The sequence below is a fragment of the Phyllobates terribilis genome, unplaced genomic scaffold (assembly GCF_046119375.1).
Source record: "Phyllobates terribilis strain yellow unplaced genomic scaffold, ASM4611937v1 Scaffold_4__5_contigs__length_816908805, whole genome shotgun sequence".
NCBI classification, from domain to species: Eukaryota; Metazoa; Chordata; class Amphibia; order Anura; family Dendrobatidae; genus Phyllobates; species Phyllobates terribilis.
In genome coordinates, this window is record NW_027362764.1 from 125,745,353 (window position 1) to 125,757,068 (window position 11,716).

Genomic DNA, 11,716 nt, shown 5'->3' on the forward strand with positions numbered 1-11,716 from the left:
AGTTGGGAGCTATGGAACAGTAGGGCGGATTTTAAAAAAACTCAAGGGAGCAACACAAATAAAATAAGGACAAAAGAGGACTACATTTGACCTGGTGACAAGTCCTCTTTAATGGTCAACTCTGTTACTGAGCACTTATCAGCAAATGGGAAAGCCATGCAATTACTAATTTTTAAGTCCTAAAGAAATTGCTAATAACTTATCCTTGGGCCAGACTTTGTGAAACACGGACTGTGCTGAGATTGCAATACCGGGCCTGTCCACCAGGTATCCTGAACTGAACTTGCTGCCTCATATATGAGTAAGCGGCAATGAGCTCAGGTAATGAGACCTGGCGATCCAAGCACGGTCTGTGAGTCACGGATGTGTGAAATCTGCCTAAGTCTTATAAAATATATATTATATTATATAAATGTATATGTAAAACCAATGCCAAAGGGGAGCCGCAACCAGCCAAACATTTCCCCTGTAGCTGCCAAATGGCAGTCATTCTGTAACATCCCTGGCGGCGTGCTTGAATGGTGCACCACCTCCCACCATGCAAGACCGCAATCTTACCTGTCAGTCCATGCTGCACTCTTTGCTCCAGTACCTGCTGTGTCCATGTCTCTCGTCTGATTGCTTAGGGCATCAGCGTGGCTTTCTGCTTGTTTCTTATAGCTACTGTGTGCACAGTCCTAATGCGTCCCCAGCCTATTGCTGTGAGTCACTGGATACTTAAACCCCCTCCACCCAGTAGGAGGTGCCTGAGCAACACTTTCACTGAGTTTGTCTTTTGCAACTGAGTTGCCAGGTCCTGTCCTAACTCTAGTCTGTTTCCGCCACCCTGGGGGCTGAGTACCCAGGGCCGCTACCTGTATCTCTGACTTCTAGTCTGTTTCCGCCACCCTGGGAGCTGAGTTCCCAGGCTCGTTCCTGTATCTTGTTCCCGGTTCAGTTCCTGTCTGAACAGTGTCCTAGCCCGTTACTTGTTTCTCTCTATGTCCGTACCTTCCCTTTTCCTGCAGTGTCTGAACCTACACCTAACTCCAACTCGTTGTCTTTGTACTTCTGTTTGTGAGTTTTGTGTCCACTCGCTACTTCATTGTAAGTACCTTGTGTGTATCTGGTTCTGCTTGTCCCCTTTCCCTGCCTCTGTATCTACCTCCTGTGTTCTAACCATCTTCCTGTATTTTCCAGTCTGTTCCATGTGAACAGAGCCCTGTCCTGTCTGCCTTCACCTTCTGCTCTGTTCTGCTCTGCTTGTTCACGCTCCAGCGGTTCCGCTCTTCCCGCTTGTTTACCGCACCTGCGGTTCTGTTCTGCTCTGCTTGTTCACCGCTCCGGCGGTTCCGCTCTGCTCCGCTTGTTTACCGCACCTGCGGTTCTGTTCTGCTCTGCTTGTTCACCGCTCCGGCAGTTCCGCTCTGTTCCGCTTGTTTACCGCACCTGCGGTTCTGTTCTGCTCTGCTTGTTCACCGCTCCGGCGGTTCTGCTCTGCTCTGCTTGCTTACCGCACCTGCAGTTTTGCTCCGCTCTGCTTGTTCACCGCACCTGCGGTTTTGCTCCGCTCTGCTTGTTCACCGCACCTGCGGTTTTGCTCCACTCTGCTTGTTCACCGCTCCTGCGTTTTTTCTCCGCTCTGCTGTTCACTGCTTCTGCGGTTTTTCTCCGCTCTGCTTGTTCACCGCACCTGCGGTTTTTCTCCACTCTGCTTGTTTGCCGCTCCTGCGGTTTTGCTCTGCTACTCCACCGCACCTGCGGCTCTGTTCCTGTATCCCAGTCTGTACTGGTCCCTATCCAGCCTGCATTCATACCTGCCAGTATCTGCCTGTCTGCATTCCAGCCGTGCCTGTCAGCACCCGCCTGTCTGCATACCAGCCGTGCCTGCCAGTACCCACCTGCCTTCATACCAGCCGTGCCTGCCAGTACCCACCTGCCTTCATACCAGCCGTGCCTGTTAAGTACCCACCTGCCGTCATACCAGCCGTGCCTGCCAGTACCCACCTGTCTGCATGCCAGCTAACCTGCCTGTTCCTGCATTCCCCGGTGTGGGTCAACAGCTGTGACCGGGGTCTGACCTGGAGTAGCACCTGGTCCCTCTGCTCGGTTTCTCCCTAGTTCACGGAGTCGACTGAGCCGCCGTGCGACCTTGGTCGGACCGGGTTGATACTTAGTTACGCCCCTCCAGGCACTCCTCGGTTCATGGTCCAGTGGGATCATTAATCACGCTCACGCCAGCCAGTCCGGGCGCGAGCGCAACACATTCTACCTTCTGGCTCATATGACACCCATATGCCAGAACATATTTTCCCACTTCTAAATAATCCTACTAAAAGAAGTTATGGTGTAATAATACCATCTATATAGCAACGATTGACTTGGCACTAAGGCACATTTACACAGCCATTTGTTTTTTTATGTGAATTGAATTCCAGCAGAAATGATAATAAAAATCCTATATGTTGCAATTGAAATGTTCTTTTTATGGTTTTATGGGAAAGTGGAAATGGATTGAGTGAAGCCCTCCCTGGTAATTACTGCATTTTTTCCATAGGTAAGGAGTGGAAAATAAATGTGCTGCTCCCTCTGGTGGCCAAAAATCATTACAACTGTTATGTAGCTGCAACATATCACTAGAACTAAAAGATCTTTAGAAATGGTCACCTTGTAATAATTCTTCAGAATACAAATTACACTCATTCACAAACCTGAGGAATTTATTTTACCAAGTGGTGCCACAATAATTTTGTGTTATTTCACCCCTGCTTTTCAAGAACCATAACTTTTATTTTTTAGTTAACATAGTTGTAGGAAGGTTTCATTGAGGCCACATTCACATCTTCAGTATTTGGTCAGTATTTTACCTCAGTATTTGTAAGCCAAAACCAGGAGTGGGTGATAAATACAGAAGTGGTGACGTGTTTCTATTATACTTTTCCTCTGATTGTTCCACTCCTGGTTTTGGCTTATAAATACTGATGTAAAAAACTGATATAAAATACTGAACGTGTGAATGTGTCCTTAGAGGGAGGGTGAGGGGATACTGTTTAATTTACAATATAAGATGCTGAAAAGCAGAAAAAAATCTTTCTGGGGTACCTTTTGCACCAATTTCTGAGACCCGTGACTTTTTTTTAAATTTTAGCTAGCTTCTGATTACGGCGTTCATACATGGGGCGACCGATGTGGAAGCTACAGGCCGACTCCATCTGTTATGTGACTGATCTCGTGCCACTCACAAAGTGCACGTTCCTTTGTCCCTTCCTGGGGAGTTCTTCTTGAAATTATCTTTTCGCCTCTGATTGAAAGAGCTGCGATTAAGCCCTTTTTTTTCCCTGTTGCTTCTTATTTTTATTTCATCATTGATGAACCAGTGTGAGGGCTTAGAATTTTTTACCAGGGCAAACTGTTGTGTATATTGGTATCATGATGGGGTAAATATCACTTTTTGATCACTTTTTGATAAATTTCCATTTGGATGAGAGGGTTGATTTGATTGGAAAAAACAGTAATTCTGTCATTTTTTATCTTGCATACATAATTTACCATGAAGGATGAATAATTGGAAAAGTTGGATACTTTAAATATAATTACCCAGATTCAATTTTACACTTCACTCTTTATAATCATTTATATATTTATTATATATTGTATTGCTAAAAATGGATTTGGTTTATTTTATCTTGTGCCTTCATATATTGCACTTGGCACTTTACACAGTATGTGATATGTTGTATTTTCTATGCTAGAGGTCTTATCGTCTTAGGCCTCTTTCACACGTCCAGATATTTCCAGTACTGGAAAAATCGGTACCGGAGATGTCCGTGTGTACCTGTGTGGCATACATAGGGTAACACATACTGGCGCCTGGGAATCAGTGGTACAGTTGACACTGTTTCCAAGCGCTGGGTGCTGAAGGAATCCCTCATCATTGTCCCCTGCCTGCGCTGCAATCAGCACTAGCAAGGGACAATGTTGAGTAGTATTCACCTCCCAATGTCTGCTAAACCTGTAAAAATAACAATAAAATAAAAAAAATCATTATATTCACCTGGCTTGAGGTGACCGCACACACTGAGGAGCAGAGGAGAATGACTCGCTGCAGCGAGTGAGCCCCTGACCTGCACTGAGCTCACTGAGAGACAGGACACCGCTCACAAAGCTCAGTGCAGGTCAGGGGACAATTATGAGTGATTCCTTCAGCACCTGGCACTTGGGAACAGCGCTAACTGTACCGCTGATTCCAAGGCGCCGGTACGTGTCCGTGTGTCATCCGTGTGGGACGTTTTGCAGCCCATGCAGGCTCCATGGAGACACACTGACATGTGCGCAGACCCATTAATTTGAATGGATCTGCGTGTGTCAGTGTCTCCAGTATATGTGGAAACTGTCACCACACGTACCGGAAACACGGCCGTGGGAAATAGGCCTAATATAATGAGATGGGGGGTATTTTTCAGCCTAACACTTAATGTTTGGTAGGTCTTGTGTTCAGCTTTGTGCTGTTATGACCTTTTTAAATGTCAGACAATGAAGAACATTTCTGTTGTAATTTAGGCCACTTTTATGTACATTCCTTCCCACTTTTAAAAAAGTAGGCGAAGCTGGTCAGGATTGGTGTAAGAACATCAAAAGTTCTAAATAGTTTTAAACCAGAATGCTGGTGAAAACTGTTTTGATGAATCGAGGCTGTTGTGTTTTGCTACTGATCTCAAGCTCTGACTGAAGCATTTAAAGGTGGGGGACAACAGTACAACACAGCCAGCACCTGCCGCTTATGAAGTGGGCTTAGCACCTAAGCCCGCTCCACGCGCTCGCTGTGCACATGTGATTTATATATATGTCATATTTCACCAAGGGGTTATAGCTGTCCTCAATCTCTGTGCTCCTACCGCTCTTCTTGTATCAGTCTGCAAAAAAAATTTAAATATCTTCTCCTTCTGGCATGAGGTTAGGTGATTACACACTATTTTTGGGTTTTAATTCGAGTGAAAAGGTCTGATGTTTCCTACAATTTTATGTGAGCTAGATGCACATTACACATAGAATGAAACTACAAGAATATTAATTGCAATACAGGTTTTAAACATTTTCTGTATTATAGGCCGAGTTCACACAGGCGTATGCACAGTTTTCCAGCTTACATCCATAAAAAAAATGACGTAATTTGCGTGTCCGTTTTATACATCCTTATGGCATGAAAAACTTAAAAAATATTAAAGGACAACTACAGTTTCCTATCTTAAAGGGGTAGTCCAGCCTTAGGCTACAAATCTGCAGTCACACTTTGTGTGCCGACTAGATGGGCGTGGCCTCGCTCGATGTGTGTTGAGCAAGGCTAAAAACAGTCTAGTCTGAATGCGGCTGGAAGTATGCAAATCACATACTTGCGGTCACTTGACCGCCCACTCCAGGCACCGGAGAATCCTAACAGCGTGAACAGGAGACTTTCCCGGTCCAGACAGGCTCAGTAGACACTTGCACATTTTTGCCATGACAGAGAAGGTGGGGCTTAAAAAAAAACCATACTCAAAAGAAGGGGTTTTGGTGGCGATCCTAAGTATACCCATCCCAAATTTGCTTTGTAAATGGTAAATCTGTAAGTGGCACCACAACCGACTAATGGATATAACTTTAGAAGGATCTGTTCAGGTTTCAGACCGTTGAGTTGTATATAAGGAAAAATCCTGCAGACAGGTTCCCCATAAATTGATCATTCTGGCGTTTCGTTTTTTTATTGCCCCTCCATTAGCCACTAGTAATATATGTAGAGAGTGAGCATTAAAATATTTACGGTCACTGTCTTCTGCCGTTTCCAACGCTGCACTGGACCTCTCATTATAGCATCTTCTGTGTGGACTGGAAGTCACTATCTCAATAAAAGTCTATGAAACTCTGAACAAGTCTTTGATAGACCGTTACTTCCTTTCTTAGTGTAAATCTAAGCTGGCAAAAAAAGCTGCGGTCACAGGATGCAGGAAAGGACCGGAGCAGCGCAGGAAACAGCAGAAGACAACGGCCAGCAAGTATTTTAATACATGCAATGTACATATATTACTGATAGCTATCGGATGGAGAAATGAATAAGAATGCAGGAGTGGTCCTTTAACCCGTTCGCGAATGTGGGAGTAACTGTGCTGTGTTGACCATAGTGTGGTGGTAGCGCCCTACACTCGCAGCAGATACTGGCTATACTATATAGCTGGCATCTGTCTCTCACAGCTGCACTCCAGATGTGGCTATTAAACATTTAGATGTCAATCACTAACAGAGGCGGATAAATGGCGTCACTCCCATCAGCCTGCATGATGCGATTGTGGATCTCCATTGGGTTACCATGGCTGTCGGGGGCCGGCCATCTTGATACTTCTTCTGAAGCTTGGCTATATGCTGATATTCAAAGGAAACAGCAATTTACAATATTATTATTATTTATTATTATAGCGCCATTTATTCCATAGCGCTTTACATGTGAAAAAGGGGAATACATAGAAAATACACTTACAATAATCTTGAATAAAACAAGTCAGCGACTAGTACAGGAGGAGAGAGGACCCTGCCGGTGAGGGCTCACAGTCTACAAGCAATGGGTGAGGATACAGTAGGTGAGGGTAGAGCTGGTCGTGCAGTGGTATGGTGGAGTGAGGGTTACTGCAGGTTGTAGGCTTGCTGGAAGAGGATGGTCTTCATGTTCCTTTTGAAGGTTTCCTTGGTCGGCGAGAGTCTGATATGTTGGGGTAGAGAGTTCCAGAGTAGGGGGGTGCACGTGAGAAATCTTGTATGTGATTGTGGGAAGAGGAGATAAGAGAGGAGTAGAGAAGGAGATCTTGTGAGGATCGGAGGTTGCGTACAGGTAAGTACCGGGAGACTAGGTCAGAGATATATGGGGGAGACAGGTTGTGAATGGCTTTGTATGCCAAGGTTAGGGTCTTGAACTGGAGTCTCTAGGTAATGGGGAGCCAGTGAAGGGATTGACAGAGAGGAGAGGCCAGGGAATAGCGGGGGGACAGGTGGATTAGTCGGGCAGCAGAGTTTAGGATAGATTGGAGGGATGTGAGAGTGTTAGAAGGGAGGCGACAGAGCAGGAGGTTGCAGTAGTCGAGGTGGGAGATGATGAGGGCTTGCACTAGGGTTTTCGCAGAGTCTTTGCTGAGGAATGTGCGGATCCAGAAGATATTTTTGAGCTGGAGTCGGCAGGAAGTGGAAAGGGCTTGGATATGTGGTTTGAAGGAGAGATCAGAGTCAAGGGTTACACCGAGGCAGCGAGCTTGTGTTACTGGGGAGAGTGGGCAGTCATTAACTTTGATGGATAGGTCAGATGGGGGGTTTAAAAGAGGTGGGGGAAAGATGATGAATTCAATTTTATCCATGTTAAGTTTTAGAAATCTGGCAAAGAAGAAGGATGAAATAGTGGACATTGTGGGATTCTGGTTAGTAAGGAGTTGATATAGGGTCCAGAGAGGTAGATCTGTGTGTCATCAGCATAGAGGTGATACTGAAAGCCATGAGACTATGAGCTGTTCCAGGCCAAAGATGTAGACGGAGAAGAGCAGCGGTCCTAGAACTGAACCTTGGGGGACACTGACAGATACGAGGCGAGATGAGGAGGAGGTGTCTGAGTGGGAGACGTTGAATGTTCGGTCTGTTAGGTATGAGGAGATTTAAGTTAGGTCCAAGTCTGTGATGCCAAGAGAAGAGAGAATCTGTAGTAAGAAGGAATGGTCCACTATATCAAAGGTAGATGACAGGTCCAGGAGGAGGAGGACAGAGTAGTGGCACTTGGATTTGGTGGTTAGTAGGTTGTTGTTGACTTTAGTCAGGGCAGTTTCAATGGTGTAGTGCGGTCGGAAGCCTGATTGTATGCGGTCGAAGAGGGAGCAGGAGGAGAGGTGGGAGGAGAGTTCAAGGTGGATGTGTTGTTCCACTAGTTTTGAGGCATAGGGGAGGAGTGATATGGGGCGATAGCTAGACAGAGAGGATGGGTCAAGGGAGGGTTTTTTTGAGGATTGTTGTGATTGAGGGATGTTTGAAACATGAGGGGAAGACGCCAGCTGTGACAGGTTGAAGAGGTGGGTAAGGGTTGGGATGAAGACTGTGGCAAGGTTAGGGATGAGGTGGGATGGGATTGGGTTGAGTTCACAGGTGGTGAGGTGTGATTTGGAGAGTAAAGAGGAAATTTGATCTTCTGTAATGGTGGAGAAGCTGGTTTTGGAGGAGTAAGGTTGGGTAGATATAAGGAGGGACTGTGGGGACTTAAGGCAAAAGCTTTGTCTGATGTCAATCTTCTGCTTGAAGAATGAGGCAAAGTCTTTGGCTGAGATGAGAGGAAGGAGGCGCTGGGGGACGGAGGAGAGAATTGAAGGTGTTGAATAGCTGTTTAGGGTTGTGAGACAGGGAGGATATGAGAGATAAGAAGTAGGTTTGTTTTGCTGCAGTGAGTGTGGACTTGAAAATAGTGAGGGATTGTTTGAATGCAATGAAGTGCTTGTTGGAGTGGGACCTTTTCCATCTCCGCTCAGCAAACCTGGAGGTCCGTCGCAGTTCTTTAGTCAGGTTGGTGTGCCAGGGTTGCCTATTGATTGTGCGAGCTTTGGTATGTGCCAGAGGGGCGACCAAATCGAGAGCTGCAGCTGTTGTGGTGTTATATAAAGCAGCAGCAATGTCTGCATGGTGTAAGGAAGTTATGTCTGTAAGAGGGATTCAGAGAGCGAGTGTAGGTCAAGGTGTTTGAGATTTCTGCGAGGATGTGCAAGTTTGTGGAGTGGGGTTTGTGGACCTAGAGAGGAGAGGGCAGAGAATGTAAGTAGGTTGTAGTCAGAAAGAGGGTGAGGTGAGTTTGAGAGGTTAGATAGGGTACAAAGGCGGGTGAAGATGAGGTCCAGTGTGTGCCCATCTTTGTGAGTGGCAGTGGAAGACCACTGAGCAAGGCCGAAGGAGGAAGTGAGGGATAGAAGCTTAGAGACAGATGAGTGGGAAGTGTCAATGGGGATGTTGAAGTCGCCCATGATGATAGTGGGGATGTCAGCGGAAAGGAAGTAGCCAGGTGGTGAAGTGGTTGAAGAAAGTGGTGGCTGGCCCTAAGGAACAGTAAATGACAGCCAGTTGGAGGTTGGAGGGGGAGTAGATGCGCACACAGTGCACCTCAAAAGAGGAGAGAGTAATGGAGGGCGGCAGTGGGATTTGGGTGAAGGCACAGGTATCAGACAGGAGAAAACCTGCTTCTCCACCATGTTTGCTGCTGGTGCGGGGGCTGTGGGAAAGGTGGAATCCACCATATGAAAGTGCAGCTGGTGAAGCTGTGTCAGAGGGGATGAGCCTGGTTTTGGTGATGGCGAGGAAGTTTGCTAGTAATGAAAAGATCATGGATGTAGGAAAGTTTGTTGCAGACGGAGCGAGCGTTTCATAGTGCTCCTGTTAGTGCGACTGGGGAAGTGGAGACTGGGTGATTGGGTATAAGGTTAGAGAGGTTGCGAGAGTTTGTGACAGATCATGGATAGGAAGCGGAAGTGACTGTGGGGATGCAGTGAGAAGGACCAGGATTTGTAGAGATGTGGCCGGCAGTGAGCAGAAGCAAAGAAAATGTTAGCAGGTGGGAGCAGGAGAGAGCATGAGATGGCTGTTTGGAGACACAGGATTGAATGTTGAGAACTAGATCTGAGGAGGAGGTGAGATGGATGGGGAGGATGGAGGAACAGATGAAGAGTTCCTTACTTGGAGTAGGGATTAGAGGGGTTAGTTGAAAATGAAGGACTATAGAGGAGAGAATGAAAACTAACAAAAACATAATTAAAAGACAGCAAGCAGTCAAAGAGTGAGTTACCGGACTCCTGCCCTGACTGCCTCTGAAGTAACTGCCCACACTTGGCGACGAAGATACAATAGATACTACAGTATTGCAATATATAGCATAAAGGTCCCCATACACATTAGACTGTCGGCCGAAACCACTGATATCGACAGGTTCGGCCAATGTTCTAAAGTGTATGGGGGTGCCAGCCAACTGATCATTGAGGCAGATGTCGAGTGCTCATGTCTGGTTTCAGACTGCTGATCGCCTTATTCTCTGTGAGAAAGCCGTGGGCTTTCTCATAAAAGGCACAGGAGCACTCAGCCGAATGAGCCCTCCTGTGTATGGCAGATGGATGTCAGACCAATGATTGGCTGAAGCATCAGCCATCTAATGTGTATGAGAGCTAACCCTAGGATGCATAACGTGGGCTTTCCACAGGATAGGGCATCAATGAATGATCTGCCGGGGTCCCGCACGTGGCACCCCCGCCAATCAGCTGTTATTGGTGCCGGCGGCCGGAAGTTCTTACCTGCAGTGCTTGGTCAAGTTGTAGTGGCCGCAGCAGGGTACTACACATCCGCCTCTCATTCAATTGAATAGGAGGTGGATGTACAGTAACAAGTACCAGCCACTACAACTTGATGGCCTACGGATAGGGCATCAGTGTGAAAGTAGTGGACAACTAACTTAGAATTTTGGAACTCTAGGTACTCCTCAGGTTTGTACTTTTTGGTAATTTCCAGTTTTTTTTTTTATGTAGTTTTATGTGATAGGCATTTTTTTATAGAAATGCTTTTTTGGAAAGCTACATATTTCCATGACATGGGACTTTTGGCCAGTATTATGTTTATTGTATACTCATCAGTTTTTGTGTTATTTTGTTGCAGGTAACAAGTTACTGCGTTATTGTAACCATTGTTTTTTATGATTATATTGCAGATGAGGTGGTTTTATGTACAAACTTAGAAGGAAGAGGTATGGTTTCTGGAACAAACAAAACATGGAAAAATATCTCACGAGATGAACTTTATTCCTATATTGGACTAACACTTATGGCAGGGTGTCAAAAATCTTATGATGTACCGATCAGAGAATTATTTCTGGACCCACATTTTGATGCATACTACAAAGCAACAATGTCTGTAAATTTCAAAATGTTTAAAAAGTTATTTATTTCAACTCCTGCATGATTTGCACACAGGCCTAAAAGGCCTTTGTTATGTGAAAGCATAGATTTCTACTGTCATGTAGCAGATTTGTACTGTCAAGTCACCTAATGGAACAAAAAAAAAACAAGACTCGAATCCTTCACCTTTTCTCCCATTAAAAAAATAAACATATTTGGTTTCGCCATGTCTGTAAAAGTCCGATCTATCAACCTTTAAAATGAATTAACCCGATCAGTAAATGCCGTAAAGATAAAAATAAACGTGAAGTGCCAGACATGCTTTTCTTTCAGTCACACCTCCTTAAAAAATATAGTAAAAATGGATCAAAGCGTCATGAGGATCCCAAAATGGTATGAATGAGACCGCCAGCTCTCTATGCAGGTAACTAGCCGTCACACAGCGCCATCCGCAGGTGAAGACAAGCGGTACGGCTCTCAGAAAATGGCGACACAAGAGGGAAATATATATTTTAAACTTCTGAAATTTTTGAACTAAAACGTATAAACACCGGCACACGTCTGTGTCTGCAACGGCACCGCCCTGAGGATCAGACTCCTGGTCAGATATACCGTGCAATAAATGTCATAAAATACCCCTCCCCCACCACAAAATATACACAATGGAGGGATGGTGTTCTCAGTGCATTTTATGCAATTTAACCACAATTTTTTCCTTTTCCAGCACATTAAATAGTAAAATGAATGGTGTCATTCAAAACTAGGACTCATTCCGCAAAACAAGCCGCCATACAGCGGTCAGCCAGATAAATATATGC